The sequence below is a fragment of the Mustela nigripes genome, chromosome 14 (assembly GCF_022355385.1).
Source record: "Mustela nigripes isolate SB6536 chromosome 14, MUSNIG.SB6536, whole genome shotgun sequence".
Classification (NCBI taxonomy): domain Eukaryota; kingdom Metazoa; phylum Chordata; class Mammalia; order Carnivora; family Mustelidae; genus Mustela; species Mustela nigripes.
The window spans coordinates 97,733,502-97,752,744 of NC_081570.1; the positions used below are offsets into that span (position 1 = coordinate 97,733,502).

At 46.7% G+C, this 19,243-nt stretch overlaps 1 pseudogene; it reads right to left on the reverse strand.

Annotated features, from left to right (window-relative positions):
- Nucleotides 1–17,899: 17,899 nt before the first annotated feature.
- On the reverse strand, nt 17,900–18,418 carry LOC132002112 (mitochondrial import inner membrane translocase subunit Tim17-B-like; annotated as a pseudogene).
- Nucleotides 18,419–19,243: the final 825 nt, after the last annotated feature.

A 19,243-nucleotide genomic window follows, 5' to 3' on the forward strand; every position in this document is an offset into this window, starting at 1 on the left:
ATGGCGGCCAAGAAGAGAATGGGCTGAGTCTGGCATCGTCCTATGGGACCGGAAGGAGAGCCCTGTAGAGGAGAGGCTCCAAGGGAGCTTGTAGTGGGAGGAAGAAGTAGGTCAGGAAGAGAGTTAGAGAACAAGGAATATTCCACCAGGAATGTTCCACCTTGCCTCCCCTTTTGGGCAAGCAGCTAGCATTTTGAAGGACCAGGTCTGTTCTAAGCTCTTGTGCCTTGATGGTCTCATGTAAGCCTCACCAACAATCCTAAGAGAAGGTATTGTCTCTGTTTTACAGAGCAAGTAAAGGATTAAAAAGCCCATGTGACTTGCCCAAGGTCATTCCACTAGCCAGTGGAGGCACCAGGGTCCACCTTTGGCAGTGTGAGTGGAGACCCTGTTCTCAAACCCTGAGCTGTGCTGGCACAAGGAGTCAGAAATGAAATGGTTGTCCCCGCAGCGCACGGGGGTCTTCCCAGCTTTGGACACCTCTGACGACGGCTTCAACTGCCATCGGAAACGTGGCTATACAGTGTGGTGAACACTGGCCAGGCCATATACTAGTACGGAAAGAGAGTCCTTTTAGAGAGTTTGATACCTCGGTCTGTGGCCCTGTGTGCCCAGGCAGAGAGGAGGAACGGATGGCAGGGCTTGGAAATTTGGAGGGACCTGTCATATGGGTTACGGGGCTCTACTTAGCTGGGGATGGTGGTGGCAGTCACCCACATCACTTGGTGGCTACTGAGACTCAGCTCTGCTGGGGACCCAGGGCAGCAAAAGAGCCGAGCCTACCTTGACACCCGCGGATGGACAGAGTCAGCGTTCTTCCGGCAGCTGCATGAGACAGAAACAGACCGGGGACAGGGCAGGCCTTCCAGAGAACAGGGCGACGGGCACCCAGATGAGAACGGGGGAGGGCTTCTGTTCCTTCATTCATTCCATCAGAACTGTTCACTGGGCAAGTACTATGAGCCAGGTGCTGTGTTGCCCGGTAAAAACACATGACCTGATTTATGTCTCCAAGGTTTTAACAGTACAGATATATGAACAAGCCAAGTTCAACTGAGTATGAAAAGTGGAAGCAAGCGCACTGTGCTAGCTTGGGGTGGGGCACGGTTGAGGATAAGCTTCCGGCTGACACCTGAAAGTGAACAGGAGTAAGGTAGGCCTGGGGTTAGGGGTGGCAGCAGGAAAGGTGGGCTTTCCGGGTAGAACCTATAGCATGCCTTCCGCAGGTTGAAAGGGCCTATTTAGCCAGAGCAGCTCCATCCAGTTAAACAGTGATTTTATTGTTTATGCAGTAAAACTTAAACTGACCCTGCCCCCCCCCCCCAAGGGAACTTATTTAAAAACAAGTCCTGGAAACCAGTCCCAGGTAACAAAGCCCAAATGCAGGGGTGGATCAGGCCAGGTGGAGGTATCTGATCAGTGGGGGCGCATACTGTCTCCCTAGCTACCAAGGAGTATGGGCCCTGCCTGTTGGGTGCCTTTTGGGTGCCAATTCTGACCAAGGTGATAGGCTGGTTCAAATATCTACTATAGGCTAAATTGTAATTCAATTGATTCAATTGGTCACTTATGTGTGACCTAGCCTGATTGTGCAGCTTTCTCTGTGTATTCCACCTGTGCGTGGTCAGGCCCAACCATATGGCCTTTGCCCTTAAAAGCTAGTCTGCAAGTCAGAGAGAGGTCGCCTCTTTGCAAGAGACACCCCGGCCGGTCAGTTTGATTCTTGATGTTTGGTGCGAAATAAAGCTTTGCTTGACCTTCGCTTTGTATCAGTCTTGCTCCTTTGATTACGGACCCAACAAGGTAAGGCAGAACATGGACAACCTAGATCTTCCTGGTTGAAAGCTGATGTTGGGGAAGGTGAGCCAAAGCAGTGTTGTGAATGGCTTTGCCAGGGAGTGTGGGCTTTCTCTTAGGGCACTGGGGATCTAGATACAAACTTAGCAAGGTTACTCTGGCTGAGGTACAGAGGGTGGTTTGGAAACTGTCTGTTAGGGGGCTATTGAAGTTTTCCAAGCAGAAGATGATGGTGCTGTGACCCTCAGGTCTGTGTGGTATACCTCAAAAGAGGGGAGGAATCTGTTGGTAGGGTGTGAAGACAGGCCTTCTCCTCCCAGTGTCCAAGGATCAGGGCACAACCTGTAAGTGCCAGCTGCTAGAGATGCCTACAGTGAGTGAGGAGATTTGCAAGAAGGTTCTGGAAGAGACCAAAAATTCCATCGGTTAGAGAAGAGGTGTCAAAACAGATATTTTTGGCCTAATGCCAAGTAGCATAGTCTGCTATCCAACCAGAGAGGAAGTACAGGTGAATTTCCAGGATGGGAACTGATTTCCCTGAAGGATCATCTAAGCGAGAGGTAAGGGTCGAAGAGCCATAGCGCTGAGTCCATGGCAGTTTCGGGGACCTTATAATTTCCCTAGATTTGCCATTTAAAGATTCTATTTGCTTTGCTTTTCTGTGGAAACTAGCTATAAAACCCTTAAAATGCAAAAGATTATTACTTATTTAGCAAAGGCTGGCGGGGGTCAAACTGGGAAGGGGCAGGAGGGTGGGGGGAAGTCCGTGATAGAAGGGAGTTTGATGGTAGATGGTGAGTGACTGCTGGAAAAAAGAAAAACTGGTTTTGGGTCCTGAGGAAGAGGGATTGAGGTTGTTTGAAAATACCTCCCCAGGGACGCCTGGGTGGCTCAGATGGTTAAGCAGCTGTCTTCAGCTCAGGTCCTGATGTCAGGGTCCTAGGATCGAGCCCCACATTGGGGTCCCAGCTCAATGAGGGGGGATCTGTTTCTCCCTCTCCCCTTGCTGTGCTTTCTCTCTCTCTCTCTCTCTCAAATGAATAGATAAAATCTTAAATTAAAAAAAGGAAAGAATATGTCCACAGATTCTTTTATACCATGCACTTCAAAAGTGGAGTCTATTTTCTGTCCCCTTAAATGTGGGCCAAACTGTGTAACCTGATCCTAATGCCCAGTAGAATGTGGCCAAAGTGACAGGGTACAACTTCCCAGGCTTGGTAATCAAAGGCGTCGCTGCTCCTCTCGGAGTCAGTCACTCAGGGGGAGGTCAACTGCTGTGTCTCCAGGGTCCTCCTGCAGCCCTGAGGGGAAGCCCATGTTTGGGGGAAACAACTTTCCCCACCACATGGGCCAGCAGCCTCCGAAACAGCTCTTCACCCTCAGCCTCAGTCACACCTGCAGATGACGTCAGGTCCCAGCTTTCAGTCACCCAGGTGAGACCCCAGAGACCTCAAAGGGAGGTGAATCATGCCTGGTGTGTCTTGTCTAAGACATGACATGCAAAAACGGTGAGATAATGAGTGACTGTCACTGTGGTAAGCCGTTCAGTCATGGGCCAGTGTGGGAGGCAGTAAGGGGATGAGGTTGGATCAGCCTGGGCTAAGAGAGGTCTCTCCGAGTTTAACTGAAAAGAGGATCTTTTGTTCCTTTACAGTGGGCCTACCCATCTCAGACTGTCATCTGTGTATTCACTCACATGTCCATCCATCCATCCGTCCATCTCTCCGTCCACCCATTCACCCAACTTCCCACCCACACACCCAACCATCAACCCACCCACCCACGTGACAAGCCTTTAGAGTATAAGCTCCAGGCCAGCAAGGACTCTGTCTACTTTGTTTATTTTCATGTCCCCAGTGTTTAGAGCTATGCCTGGCACATCATTGGCACTCAACATATATTTGTTAAATACAGCTCATCCATTGTTCCCCTCCTCAGAGAGTTCTCAGGTCATGGCAGCAGACATGAATATCCATAATGGGAACTCGAATAGAGACGAGCATGGGGGACATGAAGGACAGAGGAAAGGCCTGTGCCTTGGAATGAGAGGACTACAGTGGAGTTGGGAAAGGCTCTGAAGCCTGAACTGGGTTTTGAAGGATGAACAGAGTAGCCCAGGAAGTTGAAGTGGACTATCCTGAGAGAGGGGCAGGCTTCTGACATCTGGAACTCTGTAGGCCCTTTGCCTGAAGGAGTCAGGAGGAGTGAGAAGAGACAGGGACGGGGCAGCCTCCTGACCTGGCCGTGATACCAGGTACAACTGTTCAGGGTAGCCCTCGACCATTAAGGAAATTCAGTGCTGCCAGTCTGGCCACACCACTGGCTTATTCCCATCCACACTCACCTGTCCTCTACCTTACATCTTACTTTCTCATCATTTTGTCTGTGTGTCACCCTTAAAGATAAGGCTCAAGAATCACCTCTTTTATGATTAACAAAAGATCAACCTGACCCCTGGTAAAACTGACCTATTCGTATAGCCCCATCCTTACCTTCCATCCTGCCGGTTTCCATACCCACCATGGATGGTCTTATTCTCTTGGCTTTCTCCAGTTCAAATTCCTCAAAGAGAGCAACTAATCGGTCGGTCTTATGTAGTTAGGTCCCTAGCCACCCTCAAGTTTAGCTGCTACTGGGCTATGTTGTGAACTGAATATTTGTGTCACTTCAAAATTCCTCTGTTGATGCCCTAAGTCTGGTGGCATTTGGAGGTAGGGCTGTTGAGAGGTAATTAGGTTTTGGTGACATCATAAGAGTGGGGACCCCATGATGAGATTAGTGTCTGGCCTTTAAGAAGAGGCCAGAGCTCCCTTGCACTCTCTTTCTCTCTCACCACCATGTGAGGATATAGTGAAAAGGTGGCCATTTGCAGGCCATGAAGAGGGGCTCATCAGGAGCCTTGATCTGAAACATCCTAGCCTCCAGAACGATGAGAAATAAATCTCGGTTGTTGAAGCTGCCCAGTCTGTGGTATTTTGTTACAGCAGTCTGAGTTGACTAGGACAGGACAGGTGTCTGTGTCTGTCCCTGGGCCAGTCAGCCGTGGCACAGGGAAGTGGACAGGGCTGTGAAGTACAAAAAGAGCCGCATAGGGCTGCCTCTTCAGCAGAGTGTGATCGCAGAGAAAGTTCCCTTTGGAGGGTCTCTGAGCTATGGAAGGGTAGACAGATGTGAGGCAAAAGGTTTCAGAACTCGTAGCAGACAGTTCCGGTGCTTTGGGCCCCAGCCCCTTGGTCCACCCCGATTTCCGTTGCTGTAGTGGTGGATGGTTCTGGGCAAGATCAGAGATCATGGCTCAATGACAGTGGTCCCGCCTCCAGCACACTCTGCCTTCTGCCTCTGAGGGTCTCCAAGGCTAGCTACGCTGGGAGCTCTCCACTGGGGAAGGGCTATCACCCTGCCAGACAACCTCACACTGAGGCGGGGCTGGAGCTGGTGGACAAAGGTCCTAGCCTCAACTCGTCCTAGGCGAACAACTCTGGGAGTGACTCAGTAAGGGGTCTTTGTAGAACAGAGTCCCATTGCCTTCAGCAGTGGTGTCCCAACAGCCACCCCACGTGGGCTTGTTCTCTTTGTCTCTCTCTTCCTGCTCCCCTTCTCCTGCTTTCTGGATAGTTCTACAAACCACCTGCACCCGTCTCCATCTTAGACTCTGCTTTCAGGGAACCCAACTGCGATTTACTCTGAAGGCAGTAAGGAGAGCCCTTGAAGCACATTTCTCCTTTCTAATAATAAACCTCTAATGAGGGGCACCTGGGTGGCTCAGTGGGTTGAAGCCTCTGCCTTTGGCTTGGGTCATGATCCCGGGGTCCTGGGATCGAGTCCCGCATTGGGATCTCTGCTCAGTGGGGAGCCTGCTTCCCCCTCTCTCTCTGCCTGCCTCTCTGCCTACTTGTGGTCTCTCTATGTCAAGTAAATAAACTCTTAAAAATAAAAATAAACCTCTGATGAACTCTAGGCACTCTTGCTGGGCAGAGACGATAGAAGTACAATATACGGAAGTCCTTGAACTTCAGGAGCTTATCACCTCCTCCTCCTAGAACCTTCACAGTGTTTTTATTTCCATGATCTCGTTGGGCCCTCTCAGCAACCTTTCCAGAAATGTAGTGCAAACTTCATTATTCCCACCTTATAGAAAATGCAAAAGGAGACAAAAAGGTTAAAGCAGTTTGCAAGGTCACAACAGCTAGCACATGGCCTTTTAAGCAATTAAAATCTTCGGCTGGGTCTGTAAATTATCATAGGTACTCAGAGAAAATAATGTTAAAAGAGACACATTTGCTGTAATTTAATTATTCACTTGCTTTCATTATATTTTCTTTGCTTTTTCTGTTTCTCCTCAACTTGCCAAATATTGTCCTGGCTGTTAATCAGTGCTATAGAATTTCTTCTGTGAAACTAGGTCAATGTACAACGTGTTAACATAACTTTCCTTTTACAGTTTAAACAACATTTTAGTTAAACTGAATCTTAAAAGAAGAAGAAAAAAAACCCCTTTGATTACCATTGCATAATTTTAAGCAGAACAAAAAGATCAGATTTGCATTCTAGAATACCCTGTTCTGAGGGCAGCTTGGAGAGACTGGAAGGGCATGGTTCTGTGTTCCCTCCCTAGGCGGTTCTATCCCTTTCTGTGGCTTTAAATAACATCTGTATGCTGGTGACTCACACATTTACATCTCCAGCCCCAACTTCTCTTCAGAGCTCGAGCTCTGGATTGGCATATCCAGCCCCCTAACTGTCAGCTTTACTTGGATGTCTCCCAGGAGCTCAAACTTAGCATGTCCAGAGTAAACTCTTGGTTTCCACTCCTCCCCCAAGCTGCCCCTCTGAGATCTCCAAGTCGAGATGTCATGCAGGGGGCTTGATCAGGGGTATAGCCACAGCCCCAGGTGTTCAAGCCAGAAACCTGGCAGGCATTCCAGATCCTCTCTCTCTCACCCTCTGTATCAAGTCAACTAGCAACTCTGTCAAGTTATATATTTTCTGAACAGGCTTCAGATCTGTTCACTTCTCCCCATCATGATGGCCACCATCACCTCTTGCCTGGGCCAGGGTTGTAGCCCCCTAAGTGTTCTCTCTCCTTCCTGTTGAGACAGGGGTGAGGGGAAGGCGGGAGTTTTCCCTCTGGTTGATTTCCTATTTCCCTGTGGAGCCACCTCCCTGTTAGGTGAACAGTGTTGGCCTCTCTCCATGATCCAGGTGGTGAGTTTGGGGAGTAAGATGGCACACATGGCTTCGATTTCTTTTGGAATGGTCTGCCTGCCCCAGGCAGGCTGTGTCAATTTTCTGATGCTGTGTAACAAACTACCACCAATACAGCAGCTTAATGCAATGCACACATGTCATCCCAGAGTTTCTGTGGCTCAAGGCTCAGGGCATGGCTTAGTTGGGACCTCTGTGTCATTCTGGCAAAGTTGTCATCAAGGTGTCCGCCAGGGCATTTTCCCTTGGAGGCTCAACTGGGGAAGAATCTGCTTATTTTATCTGCGTTATTAGCAGAGTTCATGTACTTGAAGTTGTATGCCTGGGAGCCTGGCTTTTGCTGGCTATCAGCTGGAGGCCACCCTCCAGTCATGGGGGCTGCCTGCAGTGTTGCCACATGGGCTTCCTCAACATCGTTGTTTCCTTCCTCAGGCCAGCAAGGAGAATCTCTTGATTAAGCCTACTATGATAGTGTCTTCTGTAAAGTTATGTAACGGTGGAATGACATGCCGTCAACTTTGTCCTGTAATGCAACCTAATCGAGAGAGTGACAGTCCATCACCCTTGCCATATTCTACTGGTTCAAAGCAAGGCAGGTCCTACCTGCACTCATGGAAGGAATTACAGAAAAACAGGGACACCAAGAGGCAGAAAAGCACAGAGGGTCACCTCAGGGCTTGACTCTATGGAAGCATGTGCCGTGCTCTGCTTCTCTATCCAGAGGTTTATAGGAATGGCCCCCACAGGGGAGCTGCTGTCACAGATTGCTGCGTGGTCCTGAGGAGCTGGACTGTATGGATGGAGGTTTCTGGGACTTGTCCAGCATAACCGACCAGCCAGACCTGCACGTATGCAGGCAGGCTCAGGAATGTTGTTTGTGAGACTCCTACGGCATGAGTGACCTTGGGAGCCTGGTTAGTTGATATTTATCTGGCCTTCAATTCAGAACAGGCCTTTCTGGTCTGGATGCCAAGAGCTATAAATCTTGCCTTCTGTCGGCTCTTATCTCCAGGCTCTGCTGACCCTCCAGAATGGAATCTGAGAGAAGAGCAGACATACATAGCCCAGGCTCCCTGAACATGTAAAAACATGATAACATAGAAATGCTGCCTCCCCTAAACTGCACAGAAGCAAAAAAACCTTTAACTTCAAACCCTGTATTTGCCCTATGAATGCGGCCCTTACGGGGGTGGTCAGTGGGAAGTGTCACTTAGGGGAGGATGCTCTGCCCAGGCCTCTGAATCTGGACTCCAGCCCCTCTGTCTCCACAGGGCTTCCCCAGCTAATGAGGATGGATGTTTTAAGTTCCTGATTTGATGTAACTCTGTCTTACTCTTATTTACTGCTTACTATTGCCCTCATCTATGTGTACATTTCCCTTTTTTCCTTTCTGTTTTTACTAGGTTTTTATAATATCAGTAAAGTGTTTTTCCCTTTCGAAACAAAAAACATAGTTGTTGTGAATCTTTTTTCAGAACAGGAGTAAGAGGTTGGTGACTCTGTATAATTCAGGGATTAAAGTATTAGAAAACTCATCGTTGTCACAACTAAGCCACATTCTCCAAACAAGCTTTTTATCAGTAATATGGAAACTATTTTGATTTCCTATTATATAGATGATTCTAGAGTCTCTCACATAATTTAGAAACCAGTTGGAGAATAAATGAATGCTTTGTTTCTACTCCCACAAACCCAACATCCCTACCATTATTCTCCACAGAGAAGACAGAATGATCTCTTTAAAAACATAAATTATGGGGGCACCTGGGTGGCTCAGTGGGTTAAGCCTCTGCCTTCGGCTCAGGTCATGATCTCAGGGTCCTGGGATTGAGCCCCACATCTGGCTCTCTGCTCAGCAGGGAGCCTACTTCCTCCCCCTCTCTCTCTACCTGCCTCTCTGCCTACTTGTCATCTCTCTCTGTCAAATAAATAAATAAAATCTTTAGAAAATAAAACAACAAATCCCTTGAAAGACACAAACTATTAAAGTTCTTTCAAGAAGAAATGGGTATTCTTATATCTAAATAGATAGTTGCCTTTTTTTCTACAAAGAAAACTCCAGGCCAGAACTATTACTATAAATTCATACTAAAGAAAATGAACTTAGATCCATATCTCACACCATAAAAGAAATTAACTCGGAATGGACCATAGGCCTAGTGCTCTCTCTTCCTACAAGGATATAGATCCTATTGGATCAAGACCCCATTTTTATGACCGCAGTTAGCCTTAATTACCTCCTTATAGGCCCTATCTCCAAATACAGCCATGTTGAGGTTAGGACTTCATCATATAAATTTTAGAGGGACACACTTCAGTCCGTAGCACATAACTGGAGCATAAAAACTGCAAGATGAGCCTGAAACATCTTGCTTGGTGAAAAGTGAGGAAGTTCTCAAAGAAAGAGAAGTATCAGAAATATACAAAAACCAGTTTGAAGGGGATCATAATGACCAAATCTGGAAAAAAAAAATGAGCACGAAACGAAATAGTACGCACCTAAAACTAAAATAACATTGTTTGTTAACTATACTGGAATTAAAAATAATAATAATAAAATTAAAAATACTTATATCTTAAAGAAAACAAAATTACTTGAAAGACAAAAAAGAAAAGAATTAATAAAATAGGGGCGCCTGGGTGGCTCAGTGGGTTAAGCCTCTGCCTTCGACTCAGGTCATGATCTCAGGGTCCTGGGATCAAGCCCAGTGTTGGGCTCTCTGTTCAGCGGGGAGCCTGCTTCCCTTTATCTCTCTCTCTGCCTCTCTGCCTACTTGGGATCGCTCTGTCAAATAAATACATAAAATCTTAAAAAAAAAAAAGAATTAATAGAGTAAAATATTAAAATCTTTTGGAAGAAATAGAAAACAACGAGTTACTGATATAAATAAATAAATAAATAAATGGAAAGTTTGATAAGGAAGGAGATATTACATTGTTTCTAAATACCTTCTCCCAAAATACTAATTTCCAAAGGGAGAAAGAGTAGCTTTATGGAGGAGAAGGCTGATAGACCCCACTTTAATCAAGTGATCAAAGTTAACATCATTGGTAGCTGAGTGAATAAAAATCCTGTGCCACGTATAAGATGCACTGAGAAGAACATAACATCACTTCTGTGATATTTGTACAAAAGTTTCATAACCTAAATACAATCATGAGGAAACAATAGTCAAACCCAAGTTGAGAATATTCGACGACAAAATAACTGGGCTGTAACCTTCAAAAGTGTCAAGATCATGAAAATCAAGGAAAGATTGAGGAAACTTTCCGATTAAAAGAGACTAAATAGACATGACAAATAATGCAACATGTGATCCTGAATTGAATCTTTTTGCTCTGATGAACTCTACTGGAGCTACTGGAGAAGCTTGAATAGGGTAATTACAGCGATTCAGGCAAACTAAGACATCATGGAATCAGCCATTTCTCTAAGAAGTCCTAGTTCCTTTACATGAGAATGATATTTGGAAGCCACAGTCTGGGTGCTGTGTGTGCTCATTACAGTGGCGGTGTCGCTGGTCTCAGCACACAGCCCTAGAGAACACATGCACGTGCTAGCACGCACACATTTCAAGTCCCAAATCAATGTTCATTCTAGTTTTCTCCCTTTCCGAGTTTGTAACTCCCATGTCCAATAATGAGAAAACTAGCTCCGTTAGGCTTAAATCTTAATTTACTTGTTTGATCAATTTCCCTACATGTAACCAATCTCCCATCCCTAGTGGAAGGATCCCTTCTTCACCCCTTTTGAGCTCCAGTGAAGAGCCTGCACAACTACCCCATGTGGATGTTTTGACTTCTTCAGCCTGTCTGGGCTCCAAAACTGCACACTGGTCCACCCCTTAAATCAAAACCTTCCTCATTCCTCTCAAGCTCTGATACTCATGCTGGGATGTCCCCATCCCCATGTGAATATCCTTCTCATTCCTCTCAGACTCTGACACCCTGCCCCAGGTCACCTTTTGATTCAAATGTCCCCTTCATCCTACTCAGCTTAGGACATGCTGCACTGGGCTATTCCCCGTGTGTGTACCATCCTGACTCTCTTGGAGTCTGACATTCTCTCCTGTGTGGACACTCCTTCCTTACTCTGCTCAGGCTCCATTATATCCTGCGCTACCCACCCTCTACTGCTGTCGCTGTCCTCAAGCTCCGATACTCTGCACTGGATACTCCCACTTTCTGGTGTAGACAACCTCACTTCGATCAGGCTCTGGCATCCCACTCTGCGACACCACAGATACCTCCCCTCCCCCAGGCAGACATCAGGTTTGTTTGGCCTGTCTAATTGTACCGAGTTGTTCCGGAAGGCAAGGGAAGAAGCAGTGGAAAGAGGAAGAGGAATCTCTTATCAACTTTTGGACAACTTCATCTTTGGGAAATTGAGTCCTGCCTCTCCAAGACAGAGCCAGAAATTCAATTGCCTCTTCCAGCCTCCCTTGAAGCTCAGGCACGGATACGTGACTCTGCCAACTAGCTGGACCCAGGTGAGGTTTAATTCAGAAGCGAATGACAAGAGAAAACAGAATCTTCTCCTCCCCCTTCTCTTCTCCTTTGGTCCCTCCTCTTTCTCCTCCTCCTCCTTCAGTGAGAGTGGTGGGGGAGGTCTCAGCTTCTCATTCAGTTCTCTGTATCATCAGGGAGGCGGGGACAGTGGTGTGTTCCTAGGAAGACCCCGCAGGGGGTTGGAGGCTAATTGTGCAGCCTCTGAGCCCACTTTCCAGCTCTTCTAGAGATTCTTTGAATTCTCTGAACTTTTTAATAATTTCCTTTTCTGTTAACTATGTCAACTAGGTTAAAACATAGTTAACCTAGTTTAGTTGCACTGTTTGCAACTAAAACACTGATTTTTGTCTCTCTTATATCCCGGATGATGACACATAAGTATTTGTTGATACATTAATTCTGAAAAACTTCACTTTCACAAGGGTCTCTTCTCCACTGAGTAATGTAGAAAACAAATATTTACTAAGTCAAACAGGCCGTTTAGTCAAATAAACAAATTGTACCTAGCGCTCTAGGACTTCAAGTAAATAGGATCTATGAGACCAGTGATACTGAAATGTCCTTAAAGAATATTCCATACTTCATTGTTTTCAAATCAGGAAGGAGTACCTATCAGTATCAGTGAGAAGATTTGCTTTTTCCCCAAAATGACTGGGCCTTTCCCAGGGAAATTCATATTTGGTAGGTTTGAGTTGGGGCCCAGGAATGTATGCTTTTTTTTTTTTTTTTAAGATTTTATTTATTTATTTGAGAGAGAGAGAGCACAAGCAGGGGGAGTGGCAGGTGGAGCAAGGAACCCCATGTGGGACTCAATCCCAGGACACTGAGATCACGATCTGAGCCGAAGGCATTTGCTTAAGCAACTCAGCCACCCAGAATTTATGCTTTTTGAAAGCATTCTAATTGATTTGGATTTACCACCATGAAAGAAACAACTGAACTAAAAAGGCATGTAGGTCACAGAGATTGCGGGAAGAACTCTAGGTTGAGAGCTGGCTCAGAGGCTAGGCAATCAGATCAAGAAGCCAGGAAGGGGCACATGGGTGACTTAGTGGGTTAAGCCTCTGCCTTCAGCTCAGGTCATGATCTCAGGATCCTGGGATCAAGCCCTGCATCGATCGGGCTCTCTGATCAGCAGGAAGCCTGCCTCCCCCCCACTGCCTCCTGCCTCTCTGCCTACTTGTGATTTCTGTCAAATAAGTTAAGTTAATTAATTAAGAAAAAAAAAAAAGAAGTCAGGAAAAGGGGTCCAGTGTCAGCTTAGCAGCAGTCAACAACACTCTAAAAACTTGGAATTAAGGTTGCCTCAGAGATAACTAATAAAAACAACTTCCAATGGATATGATTGTATGTCTGTGGAAATAAGTTACAGTGTGAGACTGAAAAATTTGGGAACACCCAAAAGTCCATTCAAGAAGGACTCTCTGGGGGTAGGCCTGAAATGTGACTGTAACCTAACCCAAGGATTAGGTTACATTATTGTATTATTTTATCCATTATTGTATCCATTTTATTATTGTATCCATTTTAAGGAAAATGTGTCCATACTGAAGAGGATTACTCAGGTTCCAACCAGAGTATCACTGGCCGCTTTGGGTGACCTCTGCACCCATTAAAACTTCCTAGAGATCCTCATAATCTGTATTTCTCTCTACTCATTCTGGCAGCTGTTCTTTGCAAAGCTCTTCTCACTCTCCTTCCAGAACATTCCGACCCATCTGGCTTCTTTTGCACTTCTCTCTATCCCAACCCTCTGCCTCTTGCCTTCTGAGCCTCTCTTTTCTTTACTGGTGCCATGCCTCTTGTAACAAATCTGATTGGCTTTTACATTCTTTATCCCACCCATACCCTAAGTAAAAAAAGGGGGTGGGGATTTTCTTAGAAGGCAGAGGGATGGGAAAGACTGTGAAGACATTAACATTTTGTCCCTATCTAAGATGTGACTTTGGGGTGCCTGGGTGGCTCAGTCGGTTGGGAATCTGCCTTCAGCTCAGGTCATGATCCCAGGGTCCTGGGATGGAGTTCTGCGTGGGGCTCCTTGCTCAGCCGGGAGCCTGTTTCTTCCTCTCCCTCTTCCTGCTGCTCTTCCCATTTGCGCATTCTCTCTCTCTGACAAATAAATAGATACAATCTTTTAAAAAGTAAATAAAATATGACTTTGTTAGTTAAGGTTCTTTAGATACAAGTAACCCAACCCAACTCAAGCTAGTTTAAATAAAAATGAGAACTTACTGGATTCATGGAATCCAAAAGGGAATTGACAGTCGAGGTGCCTGGGAATAAGGAAATAATGCTAAGCAACTCTAGAGGCTTAACATCAGTTATTTGTGGGTCCTTCTTCGAGAGCAGGGATCTCAACATTTTCCACTGTGACTCACTGAAGAGGAGTGGAAACCTTGAAACCTTTCAATTATTCCCAATAGCCAGAGGACAAAAGTCAGTGCAGGCTGAATTATCACCGTACTCATAAAAATCCAAGGGACAATATGCATGCATTTGCATATGCATACATAGAGGCATGATGATGCCATTTGAATTATAATGCATAGTTTTAAAGTCTTATTATTGAAAAATGATAGGTCCAAAAGATCACTACACACAACAACCACAATAAACTAAACTGACAATTATAAGCTCAATAATCAAGAAGCCAAGTTTATAGTAATTTATAATTAATGTCATTTATAATTAATGATCAATGTAATTGAGTCATCAAAACCCACAGTCAATTCTAAACAACACCAATAAAGCACTGATGGTAGAGTGTCATTACCCCAAATTGCAGGAATTCAGCTATCTGGGTGCCTGTGCTGTGAGAGCATCACTTCATTGCCAAGTTGGCCCGGCAGACAGCTTCCCCAGCACATTGCCAAATTAGGGTTCTCAGAACACCCTTCTAACAATCACTTTAGTTTATGAATCCTAAGTTTTAGTAACCCATAGTGACCCATTCGGCAGATTATTAGAAAATAGTCCCTCATTATACATAAAAATTTATGGCAGTATATACTAAAGTCATTTGCACATAAGAATATGAACGGGGTTGGGGGAGCGCCTGGGCGGCTCAGTCAGTTAAGTGTCTGCCTTCAGCTCAGGTCATGATCCCAGGGTCCTGGAATTGAGCCCTGCCCTGCATCAGGCTCCTTGCTCAGTGGGGAGCCTGCTTCGCCCTCTCCCTCTGCCTGCTGCTCCTCCTACTTGTGCTCTCTCTCTCTGTGTCAATTGAATAAATAAAATCCAAAAAAAAAAAAAAAAAGAAAGAAAGAAAGAATAGGACCAAGGGCTTGCACTTCGGGACATTTTGAAGGTCCCCAGGTGTTCCCATGGTCCTTTGGGAGCCACAACTCTGGAAATCTGCCGTAATTTCCAGCTACGAATAGCACCTCTTCTTCAGACCAAAATCTCCAAATCCCAAAAGAGATTCACATTGGCCCAGCTTGAGCCAGGTGTCCAGCCTGGAAACCAACCACCCATGGGGTTGGAGAGAAGGGAGGAAGGAACAGGACCTCTTACTAGAAAGCAGTTTGGTTTGTTCGCATGGCCCCAGGGGTGTGGAGGGCAATTCGCACAAAAGAGCACTCCACAGCGGACAGCATCCACTAAAATAACACCATCAATAAAAACTGAATTAAGGTCAGAAGGCTTACACCATGCCTTGGACATCCAGAGGGAATTGGATTCTTTATTTTGTCTCCAGTGTGAAAATGCTGTCTCCCAGCTTCTGGAGTCTTTTTCCCACTCACCCCTTTTCTACTGCCCCCCTTGGAATCATATGGTGGTGACCTTGGTTTTTGGAGTCTCCAGGGCTTTGTCTCTTGCTCCAGTTATGGTCACTGCTTGCAGTGCTGAATCTGGCAACTAGGAGGATTTGTGATCTGGTCCCTCAGGCTGTTCAGGGCTCTATGTTTCTCCTTGGCAAGCTCAGCTCCACATTACAGTTGCTGGCTAGGTGGGGATCCTTCTGAGCTTCTGTCATGTGCCCTTACTGGCTCCCCAACCCTGGGGATCCCTCCTAATCTTCTCTAGACCCTCATTCTGCCTGGCAGAGCTTGGTTCTCATTAGCTATGCTTTGACGCATGAGGTCTCTCTGTCATTAGTGCTTTTCATTCTCTGGATGTTTCAGGTCAGTCTTAATGGTCGTGTGTGTGTGTGTGTGTGTGTGTGTTGTACGGTTTGCATGGTGTGTGTGGAATGTGTGATGATGCATGGTGTACGTGTGTTTGAATGGTGTATGTGTATGATGTGTGCTGTAAGGGGTGTGTGTGTGCGTGCGTGTGTGTGTGTGTGTATGTGTGTGTGTGTAGTGGGGGTTTTCTCCTTTCTTTCCCACCTCCTCTTCCTATAATCCCTCAGGACTGAAAGGAAAGGCTTTTATCACTTTCTCTCTGACATATCCCCCGTCACTACAGAGAGAGCTTCATGGCTTCATCGATACTCTAAGAGCCTGTTCTTGATACGCTAAAGAGGAATATAAAAGAATTTTGAGAACGATGCTTACTGAATGCTCGTTATGTCCCAGACACTTTCTAACTACCTCTAAGTGTTACAGTGCTTGGTAGCTAGAGGGAATCCAACTTGTTGAACGCACGCTTTCTGCGTACTAGCTGATTAAATGCTCCAAACAGTCCTCTGAGGTAACTATTATTACTCCCATTTTACAGATAAAGAGAGTAAGTCATAAAGAAATACAGTAATTTGCTGAAGGTCACATAACAGGTAAATGGAAGAACCTGGGTTTGAGCCCAAATACTGTACCTGAGAGTCTGTCATTTTAGCCAGTTTGTGATTGTAACTCTCTCAGACAGGAGCCTGGATCTAAAGATAAATGTCTTGCTGAGAAATCTCATTTTAAATGCCAATAGCAGAATATTAATTCTTTATTTCTTTTTGCCTCCTTTTGTAACAATTTAATCTTTCCCCTGGCAGATGGGTGCTTAGGGCTAACCACGGGAAGGCCGGCTTTCCTCTGAAAGGCGAATAGAGGAAAACACATTAATAATTTTTCAAAATACTGCCCTCTTGCTAATCATAACGACAGCAATAAGGACATAGAAGCATAACAATAGTAATGTCATGGGGCGAATACGGACGGTATCTATCTAAGCACTGTTTTGGGAAATGAGTTCTTGGCCAAGCAGGCGTACGCTCAGATCTTCTTGACAAGGGCCACTTCTGAAGCCATGAGAGGTCCTCAAGCTATTCAGCTCAGAGATCTGCCTCTAGACGGTGAGATCCAGCTGCTTGGGGATTCACTGCTCTCAGAGGACTTTCCAGCCATGTGGCTTCTCGCGTTTCTTACCTACAGGGAGAAGACACCCTGGCTAGGTGCTCTCGAGTCTCTGGCCAGACTGACAGTTACATTTTCTGTGGTGACCAAATAGATGGTGACACAAGCTGTCCCTGGAGGGGACCCCCTATTGGGTTCTAAAAAAAAACCGAATCTCTGAATCAACAAGGCTGAGGACCAGACATGGGGAGCGGCGCCTTGCAGGGAACCCGCCCCCCCCCCCGCCGCCCCGGGCAGTCAGGCATTCCTAGTGGTCCCCTTCTCTGTCTCTGAGTCTTGGTTCCCCTAAACAACAAGCTAGAGACTGTCTTCCCTAGGAGGTTTTCCTAGAGAGTGGGGGCCAGACAGCCTAGTCAGAGAGGGATGGAGAGACCTCATTCAAAGACGCCCTGCAGGGCAGGCCAGCCACTTCCTGGTGGCCTGATTGTGTGGGGCTTATCTACAAAGCCACCTGACAGACATCTCCGAGCTGTCTACCTGGAGGAGAAAGAGAAAGGTCTCATGCATCAGCGGCCATCCTCTCTGGTCAAAGGTCCGTCCCTCCAACAGCTGGCCAAAGAGAAGTCCCCAGCATATACAGACAAGGAAGTCACCCCCAGGATGCCAGCCGTGCTGTGTTGACAGCTGTCGGCTTCAGCATGAAGACAGTCTTAGCTCGCAGAGGACCAAGACTGCAGGAAAAGGCAGGGTGAGGCCAGCCGTGTCTGAAGAGGAGCGACAGCCACCACCAGCGGTGTGAGCTCAGGAGGGTCACTTTATGCCTCAGGGCTTCCGATTCCTCATCCATGAAGATTGGGGGGACCCGGGACATGAGGCAGTAAGCTCGGTCATTAAAGCTCCTTTTGACCCATACTCCACATAGGACAGAACTTCCAAATGGGATCTGAGGAGTAAGAATGGGCCGGGGAGCAGACATGTGGGGAGGAGCAGGCCACCTGGGGAGGGTGCGTCTTGGTGGGGCGGGGGGGTCGGTGAGGGGGTGGGGGTGGGGAGACAGCTAAGGCAGAAGATGTGCAAAGACTTAAGGGATGTGGGCACAAGGAAAATTCAGTTTGTGTAGAACTGTAGGTGATCTGGGGATCGAGTGGGAATGACAGTCTCTAAGGGTAGAGGTGATAGCCTAGGGCTGGGGTACCCTCCTTAAGCGGAAGCTGGCTGGGGTCCTCCAGGAACAAGGATGCATTGTGGAACTGCTGGGCAGTGTAGCGAGTGAGGAGGACACCAACACCCTCTAGGAGGGCCAAGAGGAGGCCCCCCATCATGCTGAGTCTACGATGGCCATTGGGCCACTGCGGGCTGCCAGCACCGCCCCGGTCAGTTCTCAGCTTGTGATGGAGTTCCAGGGATCTTCTTTGCCCTGTGGCACACCAGGCCACAGTTGATGGTAGAGAACAGCCTCCCCTACCCCGCAAAGCTATCTCCAGTCTGGGGGGCTCGGATCCCCCCAGCATTGACACTAGCTCTCGGTCGGTGCAAATTTTGACAGGGGCGTTGTGGAAGGCCTTGATGGCCTGGAAGATTCCACTGCCGATGAATCCATAGGGAAGGCAATCCACTACCATTCACCAGGGGCGAGGCTCCCGAATGTGCTCCTCCACAGCGCTGGCGTCCGGCTGCATGGTCTGGCTCGGTTCAAGCTCTCTTTCCACAATGCAGAAGTAAGGCAAGGATGTGACTGTCCAGCCAGACACAATAGTGCTTAGTCCACTTGTCTCTGGCTGGGCCCAAAGGACTAGCTCTGGCCAAAAGAACCTAAGTAGAAATGATGTATCTCATTTTTCAGCTGAGGGGATTATCAACGGTGCTTCCCCCAACTGCCTTCCCTTCCCTAGCCTCCAGAGGCTTTAAGTTCAAGATGGCAGCATGATAGCAGGCCAGGGGATCCCCGAGCCCTTGCCTGGAAGACAGCTGCCCAGGAACATTGTCATCCGACTTGTCACAAGCAAGAAATACATTTGCCTTGTGTTAATCCAATCATATTTTGCAGTCATTGTCATGGCAATTAACCTATCCTTTCTAGGACAGCTATACTAGGAAATTCCAGGAAGCCACAGAGTGGAAGCTCAGCTATTTGGTAATCCACAGCTTGGGGAAACCCAAGGATGAGTCCACTCTTCAGTCTTGGGTGATATTGATTTTATTTATTTACGGAGAGATGACCACGTGCCAGACCCTTTTCTCCATTCGGGGGATGCAATGCTAGGATGACACAGCCCACGGTCCTGTGTGGCTTACACGGAAGAGAAAGATAATAAGCTGACATACTAAGTTTATGACTTGTAGGATCAAAGCACAACTGGACTTTGTCTTGCCCTGCCCGTCTGAAGTAAATTCAGTGGTGGTGAGATTTTCGAGCAACAGAAATGTGGGCAGATCTACTTTTTTTTTTTTAAGATTTTATTTATTTATTTGACAGAGATCACAATCAGGTAGAGAAGCAGGCA